This window comes from Sarcophilus harrisii, chromosome 4, assembly GCF_902635505.1.
Source record: "Sarcophilus harrisii chromosome 4, mSarHar1.11, whole genome shotgun sequence".
NCBI lineage: Eukaryota > Metazoa > Chordata > Mammalia > Dasyuromorphia > Dasyuridae > Sarcophilus > Sarcophilus harrisii.
This window is the reverse complement of record NC_045429.1, coordinates 96,139,743-96,161,101: the sequence shown is the minus strand read 5'-3', so window position 1 is coordinate 96,161,101 and position 21,359 is coordinate 96,139,743. Positions and strand designations below refer to the sequence as shown.

General features: G+C 40.8%; 1 long non-coding RNA gene across 7 annotated transcripts in view; it reads right to left on the bottom strand.

Annotated features, from left to right (window-relative positions):
- The window catches only part of LOC116419085, a 75,577-nt gene extending 55,502 nt beyond the window's left edge, over positions 1 to 20,075 (bottom strand). For 6 of the 7 annotated variants that reach the window (XR_004229330.1, XR_004229327.1, XR_004229328.1 and 3 more), the window contains exons 1-4: positions 19,652 to 20,075; positions 15,706 to 15,832; positions 12,085 to 12,217; positions 11,605 to 11,791 (exon numbers count right to left, since the gene is read on the bottom strand). This is a non-coding gene — a long non-coding RNA (uncharacterized LOC116419085). The remainder of the gene's footprint in view (positions 1 to 11,604; positions 11,792 to 12,084; positions 12,218 to 15,705; positions 15,833 to 19,651) is intronic. The other variant, XR_004229329.1, reaches the window with a different exon arrangement.
- Between the last annotated feature and the right edge of the window lie 1,284 nt (positions 20,076 to 21,359).

Sequence of the window (21,359 nt, the reverse complement as noted above, 5' to 3'; positions counted from 1 at the left end):
ACAAGAAAAAAGTCATAAACTATATTATACAGACTTAATAATATAATACATATAATAATAACCTCAGTAAATTCTCATTAGGTTTGATAATTCTACCTATGGTAGTTCTAGATTTCATCCACATGGTAACTGTTCTAACCCCTTTTCTTCTTTTCTTGTACTTCTAACTACATTCTCCCCTTTCCATTTGGAACAGATGAACTATTCCCATATTTTACTGAGAAGATTGGTTCAAGGACTTCTTGCAAGACAATAACTAAGAAGTAAAAACTACGACATTCACCAAATTAAAAAAGAAACAAACAAAACCAAAAACATCCCAGAAAGGAGTAAGTGGAGAAAAAAGAAGAAAAGGAAAAAAAAAAATCTGCAAAGGAAAACCACAGGAAGAATGAGGAAATGAGTGAGCAAAAAAGAGCTTCCAAAATGAATAAACTTTAAAGGTAAGATAAATTAAAGAGAAATTTCTATAAAGTAAGGATAGAACTGCAATGGAAATTCCTATAGCTGAAGAAGAGAGAGAGACAAGAACTTACAGAGTGGCTTAGAATCACAATAAGAGACAGAAAAGAAAATTTGGCATCTATAGGATTGAAGATAAGATTGCTGAAGAAAATAATTTGAGAGAATAAGCAATAAGTGCAATAAGTGTAGATATACACAGATTAAAAACTAAACATTCCCTGTCCTCAAGGAATTTAAGCTCCATTTGGGGTGAGAGAAGGTATCTATCTATCTATCTATCTACTGATAAAGGAAGTACAGGGAGGAAGAGAATTAGCTTATGAAATTAGGAAAGGCCTCATATAGGAGGTAACCCTTGAACTGAGCTTTAAAGAAAGTTAGAGATTCTTAGAGGTCTGGGTAAAGAAGGGAGAACATTATAGATAGGAGAGACAGCTTGTTCAAAGGCAGAAAGATGGATGATATCCAGGAAAATGTACAATTGAATTCTAAACAACATTTAAAGAACACATAATTCCTATGCTGTACAAACTTTTCAAAAATAACAAAAGAAGACACATCTTCCTATGGCATAAATAAATAGCATTTATTTACCAAATTCTTTATATGAGATCATTATCCTGATTTCTAAAATAGGGAACTATAATGCAGAGAAAAGAAATTTAGACTGTTACCAAGGAATATTAATGTAAAATATTAAATAAAATATGGCGTAAAATATAGCATTTATTATGATCAAGACATAATAATACAATAAATACATGGATGGTTGAGCATTTAGGAAAATAATTAGTACAATAAATCTTATTAACAACAAAATACAAAATTATATCTATAAATGGAGAAGATTGGTGAGTGGCAGCACAGAATAATGGATGACTACTGACTGTGGAGTTAAGAAATTGTGGGTTTGAATCTCTCTTTTGATCCCTGTTGATGAGACAAATTATTTAACCCCTCTGAGTTTCAGTTTCTTCATATGTAAAATAAAAGAGTTGAAGGAGATGCCTTCTAAATGCCCTTCAACCTTTATGTCTGTGATCTCATAATCTTATGAAAAAGGCCTTAACCAAATACATTTGTTTATGTTTTAAGGATTTAAAAGCATAGGAATAAAAGGATCTTAATATAATCCAAAATAATTTCTCTAAAACTAAGAAGAAACATAACTTATTTAATTAAAAATTTTTATTCAATTATTAAGCATTTTTTCCTCCTCCTAATTCCCTCTTTCCCTCCTTGTTGGCCCTTTCCAAAAATGTGCTTCTCATTATGCATATATAACTTTTCTGTTACAAAGTGAACAGTTCTCTTTATTATCATTTTTCTGGAATCACAGTTGATCATTGCATTGATCAGAGTTATCTACTATTTCAGAATTGTTTATTTTTACAGTGTTGATATTAACTATAACATAAACAAAAATTATTCTCCTGTTCTTGTTGACTTTATTCTGCATTAGTTTACACAAGTCTTCATATGTTTCTCTGAAACCACCTGTACCATCATTTCATAAGTCATAGTATTCTATTTAATTCAATATATCAAAATGTTTCAGCCATTACCCCACTTATGGGAACTCCCATAGTTTCTAGTTCTGCAAAGCGAGTTGCTACAAAAATTCTTGTCAGCATGGGACTTTTTCTTTATTATTTGATCTCTTTTGCATATAGGCTTAGTAATGGTATCAATGGGTTAAAGTATAAGCACAGTTAAGTGACTATTTGGTTGCAGATTGTTGTTCAGAATGCCTAGTCCAATTCACAACTTCTCCAATAATATGTCAATGCTCCTATTTACCCATAACCCTGCCAATATTTGTCATTTTCATTTTTCGTCAGCTTCGCCAATTTGATGGGTATACAACAGAACCTGATTTGTTTTAATTTGCATTTCTCTAATTATTAGTAATTTGGAGTATTTTTTTAATATGACTGTTGGGAGCTTGGATTTCTTCCTCTGAGAACTGCCTTTTTGTACTCTTTGACCCCTTGGGGAATGATTCTTATTCTTTTTATTTGAATTAGTTTCTTATATTTCTTTGAAAGGAGGCCTTTATCCAAGAAATTTGCTACAAAGATTTTCCTCATTTAACTTTTCCTTTTCATCTTAATTATATTGTATTGCACAAAAATCTTTGTTTTATGTAATCAAAATTTTCTGTTTTATCTTTTATCATTCTCTCTATCCCTTTTTTGGTCACAAACTCTTCCTTTATCCATATATCTCAAAGGTAATTATTTTCTTGTTCCTCTAATTTGTTGATGATGTGACATTTTAAATCTAAGTCATATATAATATATCCATTTTGGAACTTATATTGGCATGGGACATATAAAAAGTTCAAGAAGTATAATTTCTGGGTAATTGATCATTTTATTAATTATGGCTAGTGAATAATCAATAACAATAATTTGGCCATTTTTCTATAAACCAAAAATAGATCATTAGCCTCTTGGCAATTATAAACTCTCTTGGAAGAATGAATAATCCTGACAAGGGGCATTAAACTCTGATTGAATAACAATTAACAAGATAATGAATATTATAATGAAAAATGGACTTAGTCAAATGATTATATCTCTCTTACTCTCAGACTACTCCCAATTTTGGGCAATCTAGACTAAGGATCTACCTCTCTTCACCCAAGCCTGAGTAGAACACAATAGACTTCCCTAGTTGGGTGGAGTCTGACTAAAATGGAGGAAAATGTTAAATCTAATCTTATTATCAGCCCCATTCTTCAGGGGCTGATTTGATCTAGTAGAGAATGAGGAAATAGAATGGAAAAAATCCTGGATCTCCTCAATAGTAATTGGTTATTAGTATAAGAGAAATATAACAGAAAAATAATTGTCTCAGACATATGTTGTGAAGTACTGATCTAAGTCTATTTTTTTGATTGCTGTCCAGTTTTTGCACAATAGTGAGTCCTTACCCAAATAATAGGGTCTCAATTTATCGACCATTAGACTTTTGTTTGTTTGTACCTATATGTTGGATAGCTAATGTGTTTGTTTCACTGATCAATTTCAACTTTTAAACCATTATCAATTTATTTGATGATTAATGCTTTGTAGTACAGTTTAAAATCTAATGCTGCTGATAAATGTAGAAATATGTTAGAAGAATTGCACCTGTTTAGCCTATACTGAATTACTTGTGATCTAGGGGAAGGAGAGAGAAAGGAGAGAGGGAGAAGGAAAATTTTTGGAAAACAAGGTTTTGCAAGTGTGAATGTTACATGTATTTTGAAAATAAGCTATTATTAGGCAAAAAAAAAAAAAAAAAAAAAAAGAAAAGAAATCATGGTATTAGGCTCTCTTCCCTCTGCCTTTTTCATTATTTCCTTTGAGACCTTGACCTTTTGTTTCTCAATTTGAATTCCAGTATTATTTATTCTTAGTTCTATAAAGTAATTCTTTAATTGTTTTACTAGTATACCACTGAATGGGATAAATGAGCGAAGCCCTGAACTATACCTTAATTGTGACATGAGACTTTGCAGTAACTAGTTGAGCTATAGCTAAAAGCTGCAGGTGTAGGACCAATGGAGAACTCTCCAGAGGCTACCTGCCCAAAGATTTGGAAACAGAGAAACCCCTAATGAATAGGAAATGAAGAGGGGACCCCCGAACTTGGAAAATTCTTTAAAGGGACCACACCTGCATTAGGAAATATCCTGGATGATCCTCCAAACTGTGTGGGACAGTGACTCTTACCAAAATTAAAATCAGAGACTCTCAAGGAAAAAAAGCAAAAAGTGATTTATTATGATCTCTCCAAAAAGGCAACTCCCAACAGACAAAGTGCCAGTAAAGGAATGCAAAGTGCAAACTGGAAAATACAAGATTTAAAGACCAGAAGCCCCCCACCTCCAACTTTGACCTTTTCTCCCATTATCTCAGTAAGTCCCGGCTTAAATTCGTAACTAACAAACTACTAATTTAAATTTCCCTAGAGAACTGCTATACAAGCTGATATTCTTGGATGAGAGAATTCTGTTACCTGAATTCCCAAGGCTATCATCGCCTTTAAAAGAAATAATGCTAATTAAGAGTTGGTGGGAAACAGGAGGGAAAATGTTTATTGGAATTGGTCACGAAAGTTGTACACAACCCAGATGGGGGAGGAACTGGTAAAGGTGAGGAGAGAGTCTAAATGGTCAGATCTGTAAGAGGGCTTTCCCTCTGCCAAGAACTGATGAGCTGCCTGGGAGACTGGAATTAAAGTCCTAAAATACTCTCATTTCCCTTTGGTAAGATTGGGTGATTCCTTCATAAATCGGATAAGATACTGTTTATCTTGGGAAAAGAACAATCTAACTGGCTTTATAAAACTATCTAGTGTCCCAGGCCCTTTAGGAAGTATTGGGACGAAGTACCAAAATATATAGGGTTTAAATACTCTTACTTTGTTTGGGCAGGTGCCTGCTGGCTGGAAGGAACTGTCCAACCCCCAGGGCTGAGTGCAAATTCAAAGGAGCCTTCAACACCTGGCTGGCCAGCTTCTAGGGTTCCTGAGCTCCTCTTCCTGATTCTCCCCAAGTTGGGGTTTTGAATGGGAGCTTGATTGATTTAGAAAAGCAATTTGTGTGTGTGAGAGAGCCTGTGTTTTGTCTTCTGTGTTTCAGTCAGCCAAATTACAAAGGAAATGATGTGGCTATTTGGGATTTTAAAATGCTTGTTTTGTACATTTTGTACATAATTGGACTTACGCAAATAGCTTTTAACTAGAGAGAGGAAGGACTAGTTCTGAGATAGTTCTGAGATAAATTTTTAACTGCCACTCCAAAGAGGGAAAAAAAAAATCTGGCATATTTCTGTGGACCTAGAACTGGCCAATTTGGGTGTGCAGAAATAAAGTTACAGAGCTGCTAAAACTTTTTGGCAGATTCTGGGGTTTTTGAGGCATTAAGTCTCAGTTAGCTAAATTGAGTTGGTCTATTGTATTTTTAAGTAGGCCTAATTTAAAAGCCCTTTGAAGACCTGAACTTGAAGCCTACAGAAAAAATGCTAAGAGGAAAAAAAAAAAAAACGCTCTCTCTGGGATTTTCCAAGTCTCTCTCCCTTGGAAAGGCTTGTAGAATCTGTCCTGGGTAGGTTGGTGTCCCTGGTTGGCCTGGATTCTTCTGGGGTTTGTCCTGGTACCCCAACATCTACAACATTGGCCCCTGGCACTTATGGCTTGTAGGGGGGGCTAGTCACTGGGCCACAGACCTGTAGCCCAGTACCTGGGTCCAAATTGCTCTGACCCTTTCCCTCAGGGTCCTAAAATCCTACAATTTCTTTTTTTTTTTTGGAGGGAAAGGGAATTACAAGAGATAGACATATTTATGTCTGCAATGCCAAACTAAACTAGCAGATTCTCAAAATTAAAATATTCCCAAAACTGTATCTAGATTTTCTTAATAAAAATATTAATTTTGAGACATTCTGACAATTTCTTAAAGCCCTGTCGACAGACTTGAAAGGGCAATTTTCTGTTATTTTAAATTTTGGGGCTGTGTGTTAAATTGAAATTCTGATTCTGAAATTATATGAGATAATTATTATTAATTTTATTCTAAAATTGTGAACTTGTTTATTCTGGTATAAGATTTTAGAAATATGTGTACATTGATATTGAAGTATTGTTACTAGAAATTTAAAACTCTAATTTGATTTTAAGTTTAAAAAATTTTGGTTCTCTGGTAACTTACCTAAAGAGGTCATATTTGTATCTCCTAATTGGATGAAATATATTTAAGCTATTATGTTTGCTTGCTAAATTGTATATAGGGTAATTTGTAAAAAGTGAGCTGTGATTTGACATTTTGTCAGCCCTGTTAGATATGTGGTATAAGGTTTGTGAAATTTGGTCCAAAATTATTTGGAATTCTATATTCTGAATCTTAAGTTTTGTCTTGCTTTCTCCCTTTAACAAAGAAGTAAAAGCAAAAAAATTTGGCATATAAGGATATGTATAATTGCAAAACAAATTGTATTTGAAAAGTGTGTAATGTGCTAAAGATAAATAAGATGGTATTGAGGTGTTCTTCTGAAGGGAGGGAGCCTGGCTCCAAAATATTTAAGTTAAGCTTTTAATGAAATGACACCAGTGGAGACGGGTGGAAACTTTCCTTTGAGCTCTGCTGCTTTTAAAAGGGGATAGTATAAAAACATTGGAACAAATTGTACCTAAGTATGGATTAGTAGATACTGTTGATACTGTTAAAAGAACATACTTTACTTCTAAGGTTTTATAAGAAATAATGGGGAAGGATTGAAAATTGAGCAGCAATTCCATATACCTGGGCATTTGCCCTCATCAGGGAAAGTGGAAAGAATGAATCAGATTCTTAAGAAACAGATTACTAAATTGATATTAGAGATTAAATTGCTTAACCCAAACGTTTGCCTATTGCTCTGTTAAAGAATTAGAACTGTCCCCAGAAGTGATCTGGGACTTTCCCCATGTGAGAATGGTTTATTTTATTTGGGAGATAAAAAGGGAAAGACTCTCTTTTAAAACAAAGGATAAATTTGAAAGGAATTATATACCAGGAGTATCTTCATTCTTATTCAGCCCTTAGGAAGCAAGGATTGTTGACCTAGACAACACTTTTGGAGTTTGCAATTCCAGGAGAAAGAGAGACAATCTTGGCTGGGCTTAACATGGGAGCCTTCTGACTCAATTTCCCAGTGGTGTTTCTTTGAATAAGAACCCACTTGATTATTCCTGAGTTTGGCTATAAGGTGGAATTGTTTTATATTTAATTAGCTACGGATGCTTTATCCTGTCATGTATGTTCTCTCAGGCTGAGGCCTGAAGGACCAGTTTTGATTATATTTGATCATATATTGATATATATCAATTACATATTGATTACATTTCATGTCCCTGCGTTTTTCCTCTTATACCAAATTTCTGTAATCAGGGCAAGTGTTCAGTAGAAGGCATGAGCACAATTCAAGTATGTAACATCTTGCAGTTTCCTATCTGAAAATGTGGTCATTATTTCCTAAATAAGTAGGTATTTGTTGCTTGATGCATATGTCTTGTCTGTTTCTTTTAGTATTTTTGTTACTGACTTTTGTGATAGACATCTTTATTTGTGAAGAGTTACCTGCTCCAATTACTAGGGACCAAATGGTTGTAGTGGTAGATGGCCTATGATGAGAGATGGGGATACAGAACCCCAATTTGTGTGATGAATAGGCATTAAACTCCAGGCCATGGTCAAAATAATTATTAACCAGATGACAAAGGCACTGGATTTATTAACATGCCAAGGTCACAACAGGATGATTTCAGAAAGGCCTGGAGAGACTTACACGAACTGATGCTGAGTGAAATGAGCAGGACCAGAAGATCATTATATACTTCAACAACAATATTATATGATGACCAGTTCTGATGGACCTGGCCATCCTCAGCAATGAGATCAACCAAATCATTTCCAATGGAGCAGTAATGAACTGAACCAGCTAGCCCAGAAAAAGAACTCTGGGAGATGACTAAAAACCATTACATTGAATTCCCAATCCCTATATTTATGCCCACCTGCATTTTTGATTTCCTTCACAAGCTAATTGTGCAATATTTCAGAATCTGATTCTTTTTCTACAGCAAAATAACAGTTTGGTCATGTATACTTACTGTGCATCTAATTTATATTTTAATGTATTTAACATCTACTGGTCATCCTGCCATCTGGGGGGGGGTGGTAAGAGGTGAAAAATTGGAACAAGAGGTTTGGCGATTGTTAACGCTGTAAAGTTACCCATGCATATAACCTGTAAATAAAAGGCTATTAAAAAAAAATACCAAGGTCACTCAAACTAGGGAAGTCATACTCCAGCATAGATTAGTATTAGACTACTTGTTGACTGAAGAAGGTAGAGTTTGTGGGAAATTAAATTTTTGCTGTGTGAAAATTAATAATAATGGACAAGTAATGAAGGAAATTGCCAAAGACATCAGAAAATTGGCCCATGTACCACTGAAGACCAGGTCCTCATTGATGTGATCTGTGGTGTGGGGTTTGCCATTAAATGATGTCAGTCACAGGGAGAATTCACAATGGGCATTCTCTCTTTGGCAAAAGGGTGGATCTATTTGCGGGAATGGGAATGGAAGCATTTCTCCTCTTGTTTTCCCTCATCTCTTAGCTTTTAATAAAGAATTCCCAGTATAGAGCTATGGAGGGAGAGTATTGTAGACATGGAATACAGCACAGAATCAGGATATGTGAGGAAAAGCAAATAGGTTAGTGTTGCTGGATCATAGAGTATGTAGAAGGGGGTAAAGATTAAAAAGAATATAAAAAACATGAGGGGGCCAGGTTTGAAGGGCTTTGTAAATCAGAGGATTTTATATTTGATCCTGGAGGTAATAGGGAGCCACTTGGAGTTTATTTAGTAGAAAAAGTGACACGGCTCCATTAATCTCAATCTTCTTTTTTCAAAAGCCTAATGTTCAAAAATTGGCTGTGAATTAATCAGTCATCTTTAAGATAGGATGCACACAAGAACCCAAGTCAACGGAGTTCAAAGGGTATCACTTCTTCACTGGGATCAGGTCTCAAATGACTATCAATAAGATGGTTACACTTTGAGGAAACCTCTTCAGTGCCCAAAGACCTTGTTAATTAAATAAATTAACAATGGCCAGGTTAATCCTAATCACTTACTTATCACTTACTACATACTTAACAGATAATTTGAAGAGGGTAAGAGTTCTCTGGATTGTACTAGATCTGACAAACCTTCAGAAAGTTTTCCCTTTATACTTAGGTGGTTCAGTGGATATGGTCCTGGGACTAGAATCAGGGAAACTTTCAAATACTTATTCGCTGAGTAACTCGGGCACGTTCACTTAACTTGTGTTTATTTTCCTCAACTGTAAAATGGGAATTATAACAGCTCCTGGCTCCCAGGGTTGTTTTGAGGATTCCATAACATTTATAAGCTAAGCAATAATTGGCATAGAATATGTGATTAATTAATGTTTGCTCCCTCTGAGAACACTTCCAATTTTTCTTGTTTATATCTTATTCCAGGTAGTTTTTCCCCCGCCTCTTGTCTCCCCATTAGATTATGAGCTCCTTAAGATCTTCAACTAATTATTGCTTTTCTTTTTATCCCCACACAAAGAAAGTGCGTAATACATGCTTGTAAACTTGACTTGAATGTTTTTTCCTCTTTTATGTCCGACCTTATCTCTAGCCCTACCTCCAATTCCCTGGAATATAATTTCCTGAGGACAATTATTATTTTGGTTTTTATCTTTGTGCCTGACACAGAATAGGTACTTGTAGAACCCAATTGTTTTGAGAACGTTAATCTTCTAACCTAGTTAGTTAACCTTGGCCAGCTCTCAAGGTCATACCCTCCACATAGGCACAAGTAAAAGTCCATTTAACTAATTAAAAAATATATTCTCTAAAAAATAGGTGGGGGAGTGGATAGAGCCCCAGCCCTGACGTCGGGAGGACCTGAGATTAAATGTGATCTCAGACACTTAACCCTTCCTGGCTGTGTGATTCTGGGCAAGTCACTTAACCCCAGTTACCTCGGAAAAAAACCCAACTAATACATACATATATGTATGTATTCTCCTCCTAGCCCCTCTATACACACAGCTATAGGAAGAGGAGGAGCTGGAAACCTCAAGCCTACACTTTAGACCTCCCCAATATACAGCTGAGGTTTCCTCCTCAGTGAGGAGTTTCCCTAATTCCCCAAACTTGTATGAAAAGTGATAAGCTTTTGGAAGCAGGGGCGCATCTCCAAGCCCGCCACCACCTTTTTTCCTCAGTGAGCCCGGCTGAGGGGGCATTGGGAAAGGTTCTCCCAAGAGAGGAGGCCGTTGATGCTCCTTAGCAGCGAGGAGCTCTCCCCCTTAACTGGCTGTGCCCTCACAGACATCCTGCTTTTTATCCCAACCAGGGGCCTACGGTTCACTGAATCCTGTCCTCACTAGCACCGGGGAGAAGACAAAGGTGGAGCCCAGGGAGGTATAATAAAAATCTGAAGCGGGGGTCTCAGAGAAAGTCACCGCTGTAAGTCACATTTCACAATAAAATAACCATGGTTGAAAAGGCAGGTTAGAGTATCCATATATGGCGGTGCCTGAGATTTGCCCAAGGGGGGGGGTACTGATGTGGGGAGGGGGTGGGATGCATAAAAGTCGGGGAAGGAGACAGGAAAGCCAGGCTTGCAGCCGCACCAGCCCGGAGGGGAGGTTTGGGGCTTTGGTACTTGTTCTGCTACTGAGGAGCCTGGGAAAATATTTAGTGACTTCTGGATCTTTCCCCCTAGGATTTCGGGACTCCCTGAGGTCTCAGCCAGCCAGGTGCTCGGGCCGAGGGGAAAGGCCAGGCCTGCTTCTCGGTCTCTTGACGCTGGGGCTGGGGAAAGGCTCTCTCTATCCCCAGGGCCTGAGTGGGGCCCGAGCTCCTGCTGGACTGGAGAGTGTCTGCTCTCAAGGAGACCCCGAACACCGACCTCAGAGCGCTCCCCACTGTCTTCCGCTCGGGCCCTGCCTGGAGGACAGCCCCACAACAAGACTCTCTGGGGGGGAAGCAAGGGGCATAATTATCAGCAACCAGGCAAAAAGAAAGTCTTTCCCCCGAAATGGGGGCTGGCCTTTCCGGTGGTACTCTCAACTCACAGAGATGGATACAATGATTTTTTTTGGGGGGTCCATCAAAGGATTCTAGGACACTGTGAGAAATGATTCCCATAGAATCTGTTCATTTTCTTTTTAATAATCTTCCCTCTTCCTATAGTTCTTTCTTCTTCCCCTCCTATCATCTCTTTCCTTTTTCTCTTTTCTGTTTTCCAGGGCTCTAAAACACCTTATACTGAATTTCTCTATAGGAAAAAATATGTGCTTGGGTTGGGGTGGAAAACACTGGATAGGACTGGTTTAAGTTGAGACTTTCCTCTAAGTTTACAAGCTCAGGAATATTGTTGGCTACAGGTTCAAATCTCCCTCATGATAAATAGCTGGGACTTTCTAGTGTTCTCTTCCTTCTTTCCCCACTCATTGTTTCTCTCAATACTCCCACTCTCCCCTCTTGCTGCTGCTGCCCTTCCCCCCACAAGACTCCTCCATCTCATTCTGGGACATTATGAACATTCACGCACTCACTTTTTTTTTTTTAGTGGCAGGGCTCCAGCCAGAAATTGGTAGGTGAGATGGGAGACTTTCCTTTGGACATTAGATGAGTTCTCCTGAAGGTATTTTGCACTCTGGGAGCTGAACTTCTAGTGGAAGGACCACTTTGTTTCCTGGGAATAGCACAAGTTTCAGCCTTCAGAAGTTTCTCTTAAGATCTCTAGGGGGGAAATAATGTGGGATGTGGCCAAAGAGGTACCAAGGTAGGAATGCTCCCAGGATACCAGGGCTTTGGAGAGAGTGTTGTTCTTAAGTTCCCTCCATACATCCCTCAAGAAAAATATAAAATGAATATTATGTCAATTGGCTGATGTCCAGTTGTCCTCTAGGGAAGAATACAGGGCGGAGGTAAGCTCATTTGGATGACAAATGACCTATTCTATCAGGCCAAATTCCACATTGCCCTATATCTAGACTGGGATCTGAGGGAATGATTTTGCTTTTGATACTTACCAGCAGATAGATGTTTTCATTCATCTTTGAGGTTCCCAAATTGATGAAAAACCACAGGAGGCCCAAGCCTGCTAACATGATGATGGAGTGTCTGAAGGACCAGCGCATGATGGCCAACATAGGGGGTTTCTTTCTATAGAGAAGAACGTTCAAGGTCCAAGTTTTAGGAAATATAACCTTTAAAAAGCTGATTCTAACGGGTACAGAGCAATCCTCCTATGCCTTAGAAGTTCCTTTCATATTTCCTTTTCTATTCCTCTTTCTAGTTATCTCTAACAGATCATCTCCAGATGCTACTCCTTCCTCTTCCAAACCACTTCCCTTAACTGGGCACTGAATTACTATCTAAAGAAGGAAAAAAATCTTTGAGCTGTCCCTTTTTACAAGATTAAGTGTGCAGGTTCAACTTGAAGATTCTAAAAAAATATTTTTTTTTATTAAAGATTTTTATTTACAAAGCATATGTATGGGTAATTTTTTCAATATTGACTCTTGCAAAACCTTTTGTTCCCAATTTTCCCCTCCTTCCCCCCTCCTCCCCTAGTTGGCAGCTAGTCTAATACATGTTAAATATGTTGAAATACATGTTAGATCTAAAAAAATATTTCAAAGAACTAAATTAAACTTGAAACATTAGACAGTGATGGTGAAAGTTTTTGGTGATTTCATGGACCCTGAACCACACTTTCTGCTAAGGCTTCCTTCCTTCCTTCCTTCCTCCCTTCCCTCCCTTCCCTCCCTTCCCTCCTTTCCCTCCTTTCCCTCCTTTCCCTCCCTTTCCTCCTTCCTTCCTTCCTTCCTTTCTTCCTTCCTTCCCCCTTCCTTCCTCTCTTTCTTTTTCTTTCTAAATAGTATTTTACTTGTTCCAAATACATACAAAAATAGATTTCAAAATTTGCACATGTTAAATTATATTGGATTATTTGCTGTCTAGAGGAGGAGGAAGGGAAATAAATTTGGAAAATTTGGAAAACAAGGTTTTACAAGGGTGAATGTTGGAAATTACCTTTGTATGTATTTTGAAAAATAAAAAGCTATTATTATAAATACAGATTTCAACATTCACCTTTGCAAATCCTTGCGTTCCAAAATTTTTCTCCCTTTCTCCTTTTCCCACTGCTCCCAAGGCAGCAAGCAATTTGATATAGGTTAAATATGTGTCATTCTGCTAAACATATTTCCATATTTGTCATGCTGCTTAAGAAAAAATATGAGAGAAAAAGAAAGCAAATAAATAAATAACCACCACAACAAAAGGAACAAATACTATGCTTTGATTCACATTCACTCTCCATAGCTCTCTATATAGTGGCTAGTATTTTCTATCACAAGTCTATCAGAATTGTCTTGAATCACTGCCTTGTTGAAAAGAGCCAAGTCCATAACAGTTGAATTTCACATGATCTTATTGTTATTGTGCACAATGTTCCCTTGGTTCTGCTCATTTCACTCAGCATCATTTCATGTAAGTCTCACCAAGCCTTCCTGTAATCATCTTGCTGGTCATTTCTTACAGAACAATAAATATTCCATCATATTCATATACCATAACTTATTCAGCCATTCCCTCATTGGGCATTTACTCAGATTCCAGTTTCTTGCCACTACAAAGAGGGCTGCCACAAACATTTTTGCACATGTGGATTCCTTTCCCTCCTTTAAGATCTCTTTGGGATATAAGCCCAGTAGAAACATTTCTGGGTCAAAAGATGTGCACAGTTTGATAATTTTTTGAACATAGTTCCAAACTGCTCTCCAGAATGGTTGGATCTCTTCACAACTCCACCAACAATGCCCCAGTGTCCCAGTTTTCCTACATCTCCTCCAACATTTGTCATTATCTTTTCCTATCATCTTAGCCAATCTGAGAATTATGTAGTGGTACTTCAGAGTTGTCTTAATTTGCATTTCTCTGATCAATAGTGATTTAGAGCATTTTTTCATATGACTAGAGATGGCTTTAATTTTTTTCATTTGAAAATTGTTTTTTGACCATTTATCAATTAGGGAGTGGATTGTATTCTTATAAATTTGACTGAATTCTCTATATATTTTAGAAATGAGTTAAGACTGGCTTTCTTGAGATAATTCTAAAGATAAATTTTCTCCTTTATCGCTTTTTTATTACTTAAAAAGATTGTTATTAAGGTAACAATTTATTTATTAAAGAATATATTTAAAAGATAATACAAAGAAACTACTGCTGCATGGAATGTTCTTCTCTAAATTATACCTCTTTAATTTCTTTCTTATTTGTTTTGTGATTTGATTTATCTAAATCTGAGAGTGCAAGATTGAGGTCTCCCGCTATTATAGTTTTGCTATTTCTTCTTGTAACTCTCTTAACTTCTTCTTTCTTCTCTAAATTATAAACTTCTCTGGGAGCAGGTTTCTTGGGGGGCTTCTGGAGGCAGCCTTCCTTTCAGTTCTGAGTAATAATCACCCCAAATGCAGCCAGCTGTTAAAAGTCCAAATCCTTTATTGTCTCCTTCAAAATAGCCCAGTTAGTTTTCTTAGAGGCCTATCTTTCTCCTTGGTTCCGAGAGCTTTTGCCGCTAGTTCTTTGTCTCTTCCATCTTCAGCCTCTAGCTCCTTCCGAATATCCAGCCAGCACACAGGGGAAATATGGAATGAATTTGAGTCCACCTCTGAGAAAATGGACTTGTGGGCTTCTGTATTAGACTTGTGAATCTCCTCCACTGAATCCTGACTTGTGAATCTCCCAAAATCAATCATAGTTGAGGTTCCTAGCTTATAAATGCTCTCTAAAGGTGTGAACTCTCTTAAAGGTGTGAACTAAGTATATAAGCATTGTCTATCAATTCTAGTGACTTAGCATCTTGTTTCAAGTTCTGGCCTATAACAGCTGTAAGATAATGATCACCTAAGTAAAATTAAGGAATTCTCTTACTAATCCAGTCCCTGATATTTGTAATTCATTGTTTTGTTAAACTTTGACTCAAAGGCATTTCTAGAGCTTTGGATTTAAAGAAGCCAGATAAAATTCCCTTAATGGAGTTTATCCAGCTTTGTCATCTTCTGTTTTCTTTATACAGATCAAAATGTTCTCATCTCATTTCATGAAAGTTTGTTGAGAGATGTCCTATATATATAAATTTTTTTTCAGTCTGGGAGGACTTACATGAACTGATGCTAAGTAAAGTGAGTAGGAACAAGAGAATATTGTACACAGTAACAAAGATTACATGATGATCAACGGTGATGGATTTGGCTCTTTTCAACAATGAGGTGATTTAAGGTAATTCCAAATGACTTGAAATATCAGCCCACCATCTGGAGAGAGAATTATGGAGACTGGATGTACATTAAGGCATAATATTTATACCTTTTTTTGTTTGTTTGTTATTTGCTTTTTTTCTTATGTTTTTTTCCTTTTTGATCTGATTTTTCTTATAGCATGACAAATATGAAAATATGTTTAACAGAAGTGCACATGCTTAACCTATATCTAGGTTAGCCATCTTGGCTAGCTGTCTTGGGGAGGGGGAAAGGGAGATAAATTTTGAAACATAAGGTCATGCAAAGGTGAATGCTGAAAAAGTATTTTTGCATGTATTTGGAAAAAATACTGTTTAAAAAATTATATTTTTCTTCACTCACCTCAAGTGTTTGGCTTCTGAAGTAACAGCTTTTATAAAATGAAATTTACATGTCATGGGGAGGGCTTTGCAGATTAAAGTCTTTGTAGTGGGTTTCCATAACAAATTGGTTTGACTACAAACGTTTTCTGTTAAAGGAAAAAAAAAAAGATTTCATATCTTTCTGTAGGTTTCCTTAATAACAGCAGCACTAAAATGCAATATTTTCTCTCCAGAGAACAACTGATAAGTTCTTCTTGTGTAGTAAACTTAATGGAATCATTAGGGTGGTATTGGTAGTGATTTAGTCTACCAAAAGGAACAAGTTTTGAGTTATAGGGAACCCAAGGATGATCTCTCCTTTCCTCCCTCTGCCTTCCCTTTCCTTAGAGCTCAGACTCATCCCCTTTTTTCTTAGGGGGCCACTCCATTTTTCTCTTGGAGAAGGAAGTCTCATTTCTGGTAGTTCTTTTCATTAAGGACATTCTATGGAATATTCCCAATCTCAGCCACCACTCCGCTCACTATCTACCTCCATCTTCCTTTGTCCCTCATTCTTATTTCCAGTTTTCTAGATGAGTGTACTGAAAGAGGTGGAAGAAAAAAAGAGAAAAGGAAAATTTAAACAGTCTCCACAACACCTTCAATGATTTAAGTTCCTAAGGATCTCTTTGTCTATTGAGTGTTCTAGAGACAGAGCCTGGGACTTTTATAAGGAACCAGAACCCTTCCCCAAATCTTGGAGAAGAACCTAGAAATTCACAGAGAAGGAATTGGAGTAGACAGAACCAGATGACAGTGATTCTTCTAATCCCAAACAAGCCACATCTGTCATCATTTTTCCCAGCTGACATTCCCTTGACAACCATTGTTTCTCTTGAATAGGAAGGCTAGGTTTCTACTCCTTACCCTCAAGACTTACTCCCAGTATTATGGAAGAATGGGAAGGAAAATTATATATATATATGTATATCTATATGTATATATAGGAAAGCACATAAATTATTATGTACATATATATATATAAATAGTATAATAACATTATAAAGAAGATGTAAGAACCTTCGTATTCTAGCTCCAAGAGTGGGGCCCTGTCCCACTGAGGACCAGAGCACAGCTATAGACAGAGGTCCAGATAATGATAAATAGGAAAAAAGTGAGTTATTAAAAAAAAAAAAGGGGTGGGGTGGGGGGGATAAACAGACTGTGAGATCCTGTGAAGACCAAAGAAGTCCAGATATAGGATGATCATGAGGCAGGAGAGGTTCAGAGCATGGAAGTGGGGTAAGAAAGAGTAGTTTCCTCATAATTGAATAATTAATGGTAAACTCCAGACTTAAACAGAGAAGATTCTTTTCATTTCCCACAAGTAAAAAATCTTGTTGGGGGGGGGCATGTCATAGGGGAGTGAGGACTCCTGGATTTTGAATAATTTGAATAGTTTAAGATTGGGAAAATGAATCAATATACAATTCTAGGAAATCCATAAAAAAATAGGATCTTAGAGCACAAATCATTTTAGCAGGTTGGGGAAATGAAGGTGAGTTTTCTCTTTCCCTTGTCCACAATCTGAAGCCTTTCTTAAAGTTAAGAGCCATCTTCCTGAGTTCAAATCAGACATTGGCTGTGAGACACTGGGCAAGTCACTCAACCCTTAGCTACCTCAGTTTCCTCATCTGGAAAATGAAGTAGAGAAGAACATGGCAAACCACTTCAGTTTCCTTGCTGAGAAAATCTCGAATGAGGTCACCAAGAATCAGACACACTGAACACAATTAAATACAAGTACCTACTATGTACCAGGCATGTTGCTTAGCTCTGGGAATACAAAGAAAAGTAAAAGATAGTCCCTGCTTTCTAAATGGAGAGAGAAAAAGCAAACTAGTATGTACAAACAAGGGATGTATTGATTAAATAGGAAACACTTCACAGAGAGAAGGCATTAGGAGTAAGAGGGATTGGAAAAGACTTCCTGCAGAAAGTAGGGTTTTAGTTGGCACCTAAAGGAAGCCATGGAAAGCCGATAAATGAAGATGGAGAGGATTCTGGGGGTCAGGGACATCCAGAAAAAAAAATGCCTGGAGCAGAGAGATGGCACAGAGGTCAGGGAAGCTCTTTCAGAGCCACCTTTACAGTATGTGCAAATTGGTCTGAAAGTGGTCAAAAGAAGTGGATCCCAAAGCACCAAGGCATGCCCTGCACTCGTGGCAGCTCTCACAGCTGTGGGTTCAGAGCTAACCAAGAGAAGTCGTCATGTTTGGGGCCAGAAGGGTTTCAGGAAGTGGTAGAGTGATTAAGGAGGAGGCTTTGCTCTTAGGGTCAATGCTTGAATTGGGAATTGTTGCCCTAACTAAGTGTGGGCAGGAAACCTACAGGAAACAACTGAGCTTAGCACCCAGTTACCAAAAATAATTAAACTAGGAAGCTACTAGATATGCACATTGTTAACAGAGCCCATCGGTGAATGACTTTGGTAACTATCTTAATCACTTCCCCTCTTGTTTTCACTTCTTGAATTGCAAAGCCGATTTAAGTGGCACTCTCTGCCCGGTATTTCTGAGGGCTTCAGACTGCAATGTAGAGCTGTGGCCCGTTTGCGAGGAAGGGGACCCAGAATGAATCTCGGGATTTAAAGCAGGAGACGGAGATCATGTGGCTGTTTTTGCCTCCCCCAGCCATTTCCTTAGTAGAAAACGGCAGCATCTCCCCTCCTCCCCCATTTCAGATGGGCAATTCTGTGTCTCCCAATCCAGGCTCTGGGGTGGAGATGGGAGGTAGCACTTTCGGAAACGGGCCCAGCAAGACAAAGCAAACGCTGGCCTCTCGCTGGAGCAGAGTCCAGTTTACAGGTGGCCTGGAAGAAGTTCGTGGTCCTAGTAGCGAATTCATGGGCGAGTAAAGGAAAAAGCATTTGAGCTGGGACAGGGAAATTGGTTATAATAACTGTGCTTTGCTGGGTCCCAGTTCTGAGTTAAAGCAGTGGGAAGGAGGGTGAGGAAAGGGCCAGGACAGGGAAGAAGCCTGTTCAGTTCCTCCATTTATGAAACGAAGTTGGCTAGAATCCAGCCATTAGATAGATAATTTCGGGTTGGCAGAACATTAGTTCCCCTTATGCCCTTTGCAGTCTCCCTGGGCGCGGGGCACACTCCAGCTCCAGACTGGGGGCCTTGGCGGCTGCTTGCCCTCGGTCAAGAAGACCCTCCTTCCTCACTCTCCTAGAATCCCCTTTCAAGAAGTCAGACACCTATGAAGGATCTCCCGATCCCCCTTCCCCAACGGCTAGTGCCCTGCGTTCCAAGCTTCCTTGCTTTCAGCTACTTCGTTTAAAGAATTGTCCTTTTCCCAGCATTTTTCTTTAAAGTATCCGCGCCTCCTGTTAAGGACGCGATCTTGGGGAATCGCTTCATTTGTTGCGCGTGTGTCGGGGCACAATGCGGGCCCAAGACTGATCCAGCCTGATAAGAAGACGCAGGCTGACGGACGAGTTCCCTCCCAAGCCGGGTCCGGGGCTGCGCGACCGGGGGCCTGGGAATAAAAGCTTCAGAAACGCTTCTGGGAGGACTGCCCGAGGAGCGTGAGGGAGAGGGAGGGCACAGCAAAGGGGCAGTCGGGAGAGAAGCGTGGGGGGGAAGAGAGGCTGAAGGTCGGCGCCCGAGGGGGACGCTTAAGGGGAGAGGAGGAGGAGGAGGAGGAGGTGGGAAGCGGGCACAGAGATGAGGAGGAGGGAGAGGGGAGAAGCGGAGGAGAAAAGGGGAGGGAGGGGAAGAGCAGGGGGCGCGGCCGCGGAGCGGGGAGGCAGGGAGGAGGGGCGCGGGCGCACACGTGCGCTACGTGCCGAGCCGGCCGCCGCCCCCTCCCCGAGCAGCCGAAACCGGCCCCTCTCCCCTGCCCCGGACCGAGCCGCCCCGAGTGCCCACGACAGGAAGTGGCTGAGGCAGCGGCCCGCCCCGGGTTCGGGGGCAGCACACCTTTCGCGCCGGCCCCGATGCGTCCCCGGCACGCGCGAGAGAAAAGGGGGGGCTGTTGTCGGTGTCCGGGCGGGGGCGGGGCGGGGGCGTCCCGCGGAGGAGGGTGTGCGGGCGCGCAGATCGCGCCCCTCGGGGTGACAGCCGCCGGCCCTTCAGAGTGCGCCAGGGGCTGAGGTTCGGGCTACGCGGAGACTTGGGAGATGGGGGGCCCCGGCGGTGGGAGGGAGGCCAGGGCGGAGCTCAGAGTTGGGGGGGGGGTCCCGGAGACGTGGCATGACTACCCGGGGCTCGCCGGAGCCTCTGCCGTCCCGGGCTGACGCCACCGGTCACCCAACCTAGGCGCGGGCCGGGCTCACTCCGCCCTGCCCGCCCCGCCCTCCCACCTGCCCACCTCGGAGCAACCCCCCCCCCCCCCAGCGGCTGTGCGACCCGACCTCGGGGGCGCCCCGCCGGCCCCGGCCGAGACAATGCGGCCCGGGCCCCGCCCCCCGAAGGCTGATGCGACCCCGGCTTCCGCCAATCACCGGCGGCGGCGAGGCTCTTTAAAAAAAGAAGGTCCGGGCGTGGTGTGGCTGTCAGCTGGAGCTGGATCCCTCCGCACATGTAAACACACATCATAAAGGGCAAAGGGAACCCTGCTTTGGAAGGGGGAGGGGTCTGCTCTCTTTGCCCACTTCGCAGAGAGCCCCCGCCAAGCCTCTCCCCGCCCGTGCTGGGCCAGCTGCCCGGTCCTTCGCGAACGAAGGCCCGCCGTTACCCTTCACGGAGGGAATGGGGCTTGGGGAGCTGGAGGCCAAGGGTTGAGAGAGGGAAGGGCCGTTTCCCACCGCCCAGAGGAGAAAGCTAAAAGTAATTTACATTGATGGCAACTATTAAAAAGTGCATCTGCAGCTTTCGTGGGGACCCCCTCACTTATGGGCCTTTGGGTCATAGGGCTGTCGCCTGGGTCTTACAGGCCACCCGCAATCTGGAACGAACAGATACGGCTTCTTTGAACAAATGTTTCCACATCTTTGTATTAAACGTTTTCAAATGCCGGTAGATACTGTGATGAATAAAACGCAAATCCATCCAAAAAGCATGGCCGATTCACATTCTTCCTTGCTAATGCTGTTGAAACAGTTCTGTAGAAGGAAGGGATACTGACTGATGAAGGTCAGGGGCCAGGCCAAGACGGCAGGGAAGGGTGTGATGAAAGGGCAGAATTCCGCTCAAGAGAAGTAAGAGTGGGCTCTCCGGACCCCTAGCAGCTCCCTCACCTAACCGCCTCCCTTTCGGGAGTTTTGGAAGGAGCTCCGCCCTTCGCGGTCCGGTCACCGGGCTTTGAGGGTTAGTGAGGAAGAAACGCTGCTGTTCTCGGATGGGGCGGGGGACACTGCAGAGGCTTGCCAAGGGAACCGGCGCATCGCAAAACTCCTAACCCAAATGGAAAACCCGAGCTCAGAAGTGAAGTCAGGGGCGCGGGAGGGGCGTTAGGCCTCTAGATTTAAACATGCCGACTCCCTGTTGGCAGCTTCCTAGGACTGTAGGCACGCCACGTGGGACTCGGCTGGCCCTTCAGAAGGGGGCTGCACTCGAGGCATCCCAAGGCCGCCTTGGCCGACCAGAGCCCGGCAGAGCTCCGTGGCCCACGGCTGCTCTCGGTGTCCTTCAAGTCCAGCAGCAGGGCAAAAGCCAGGCGGCCCTGTGCCGAGGCGGGTCAGACGCA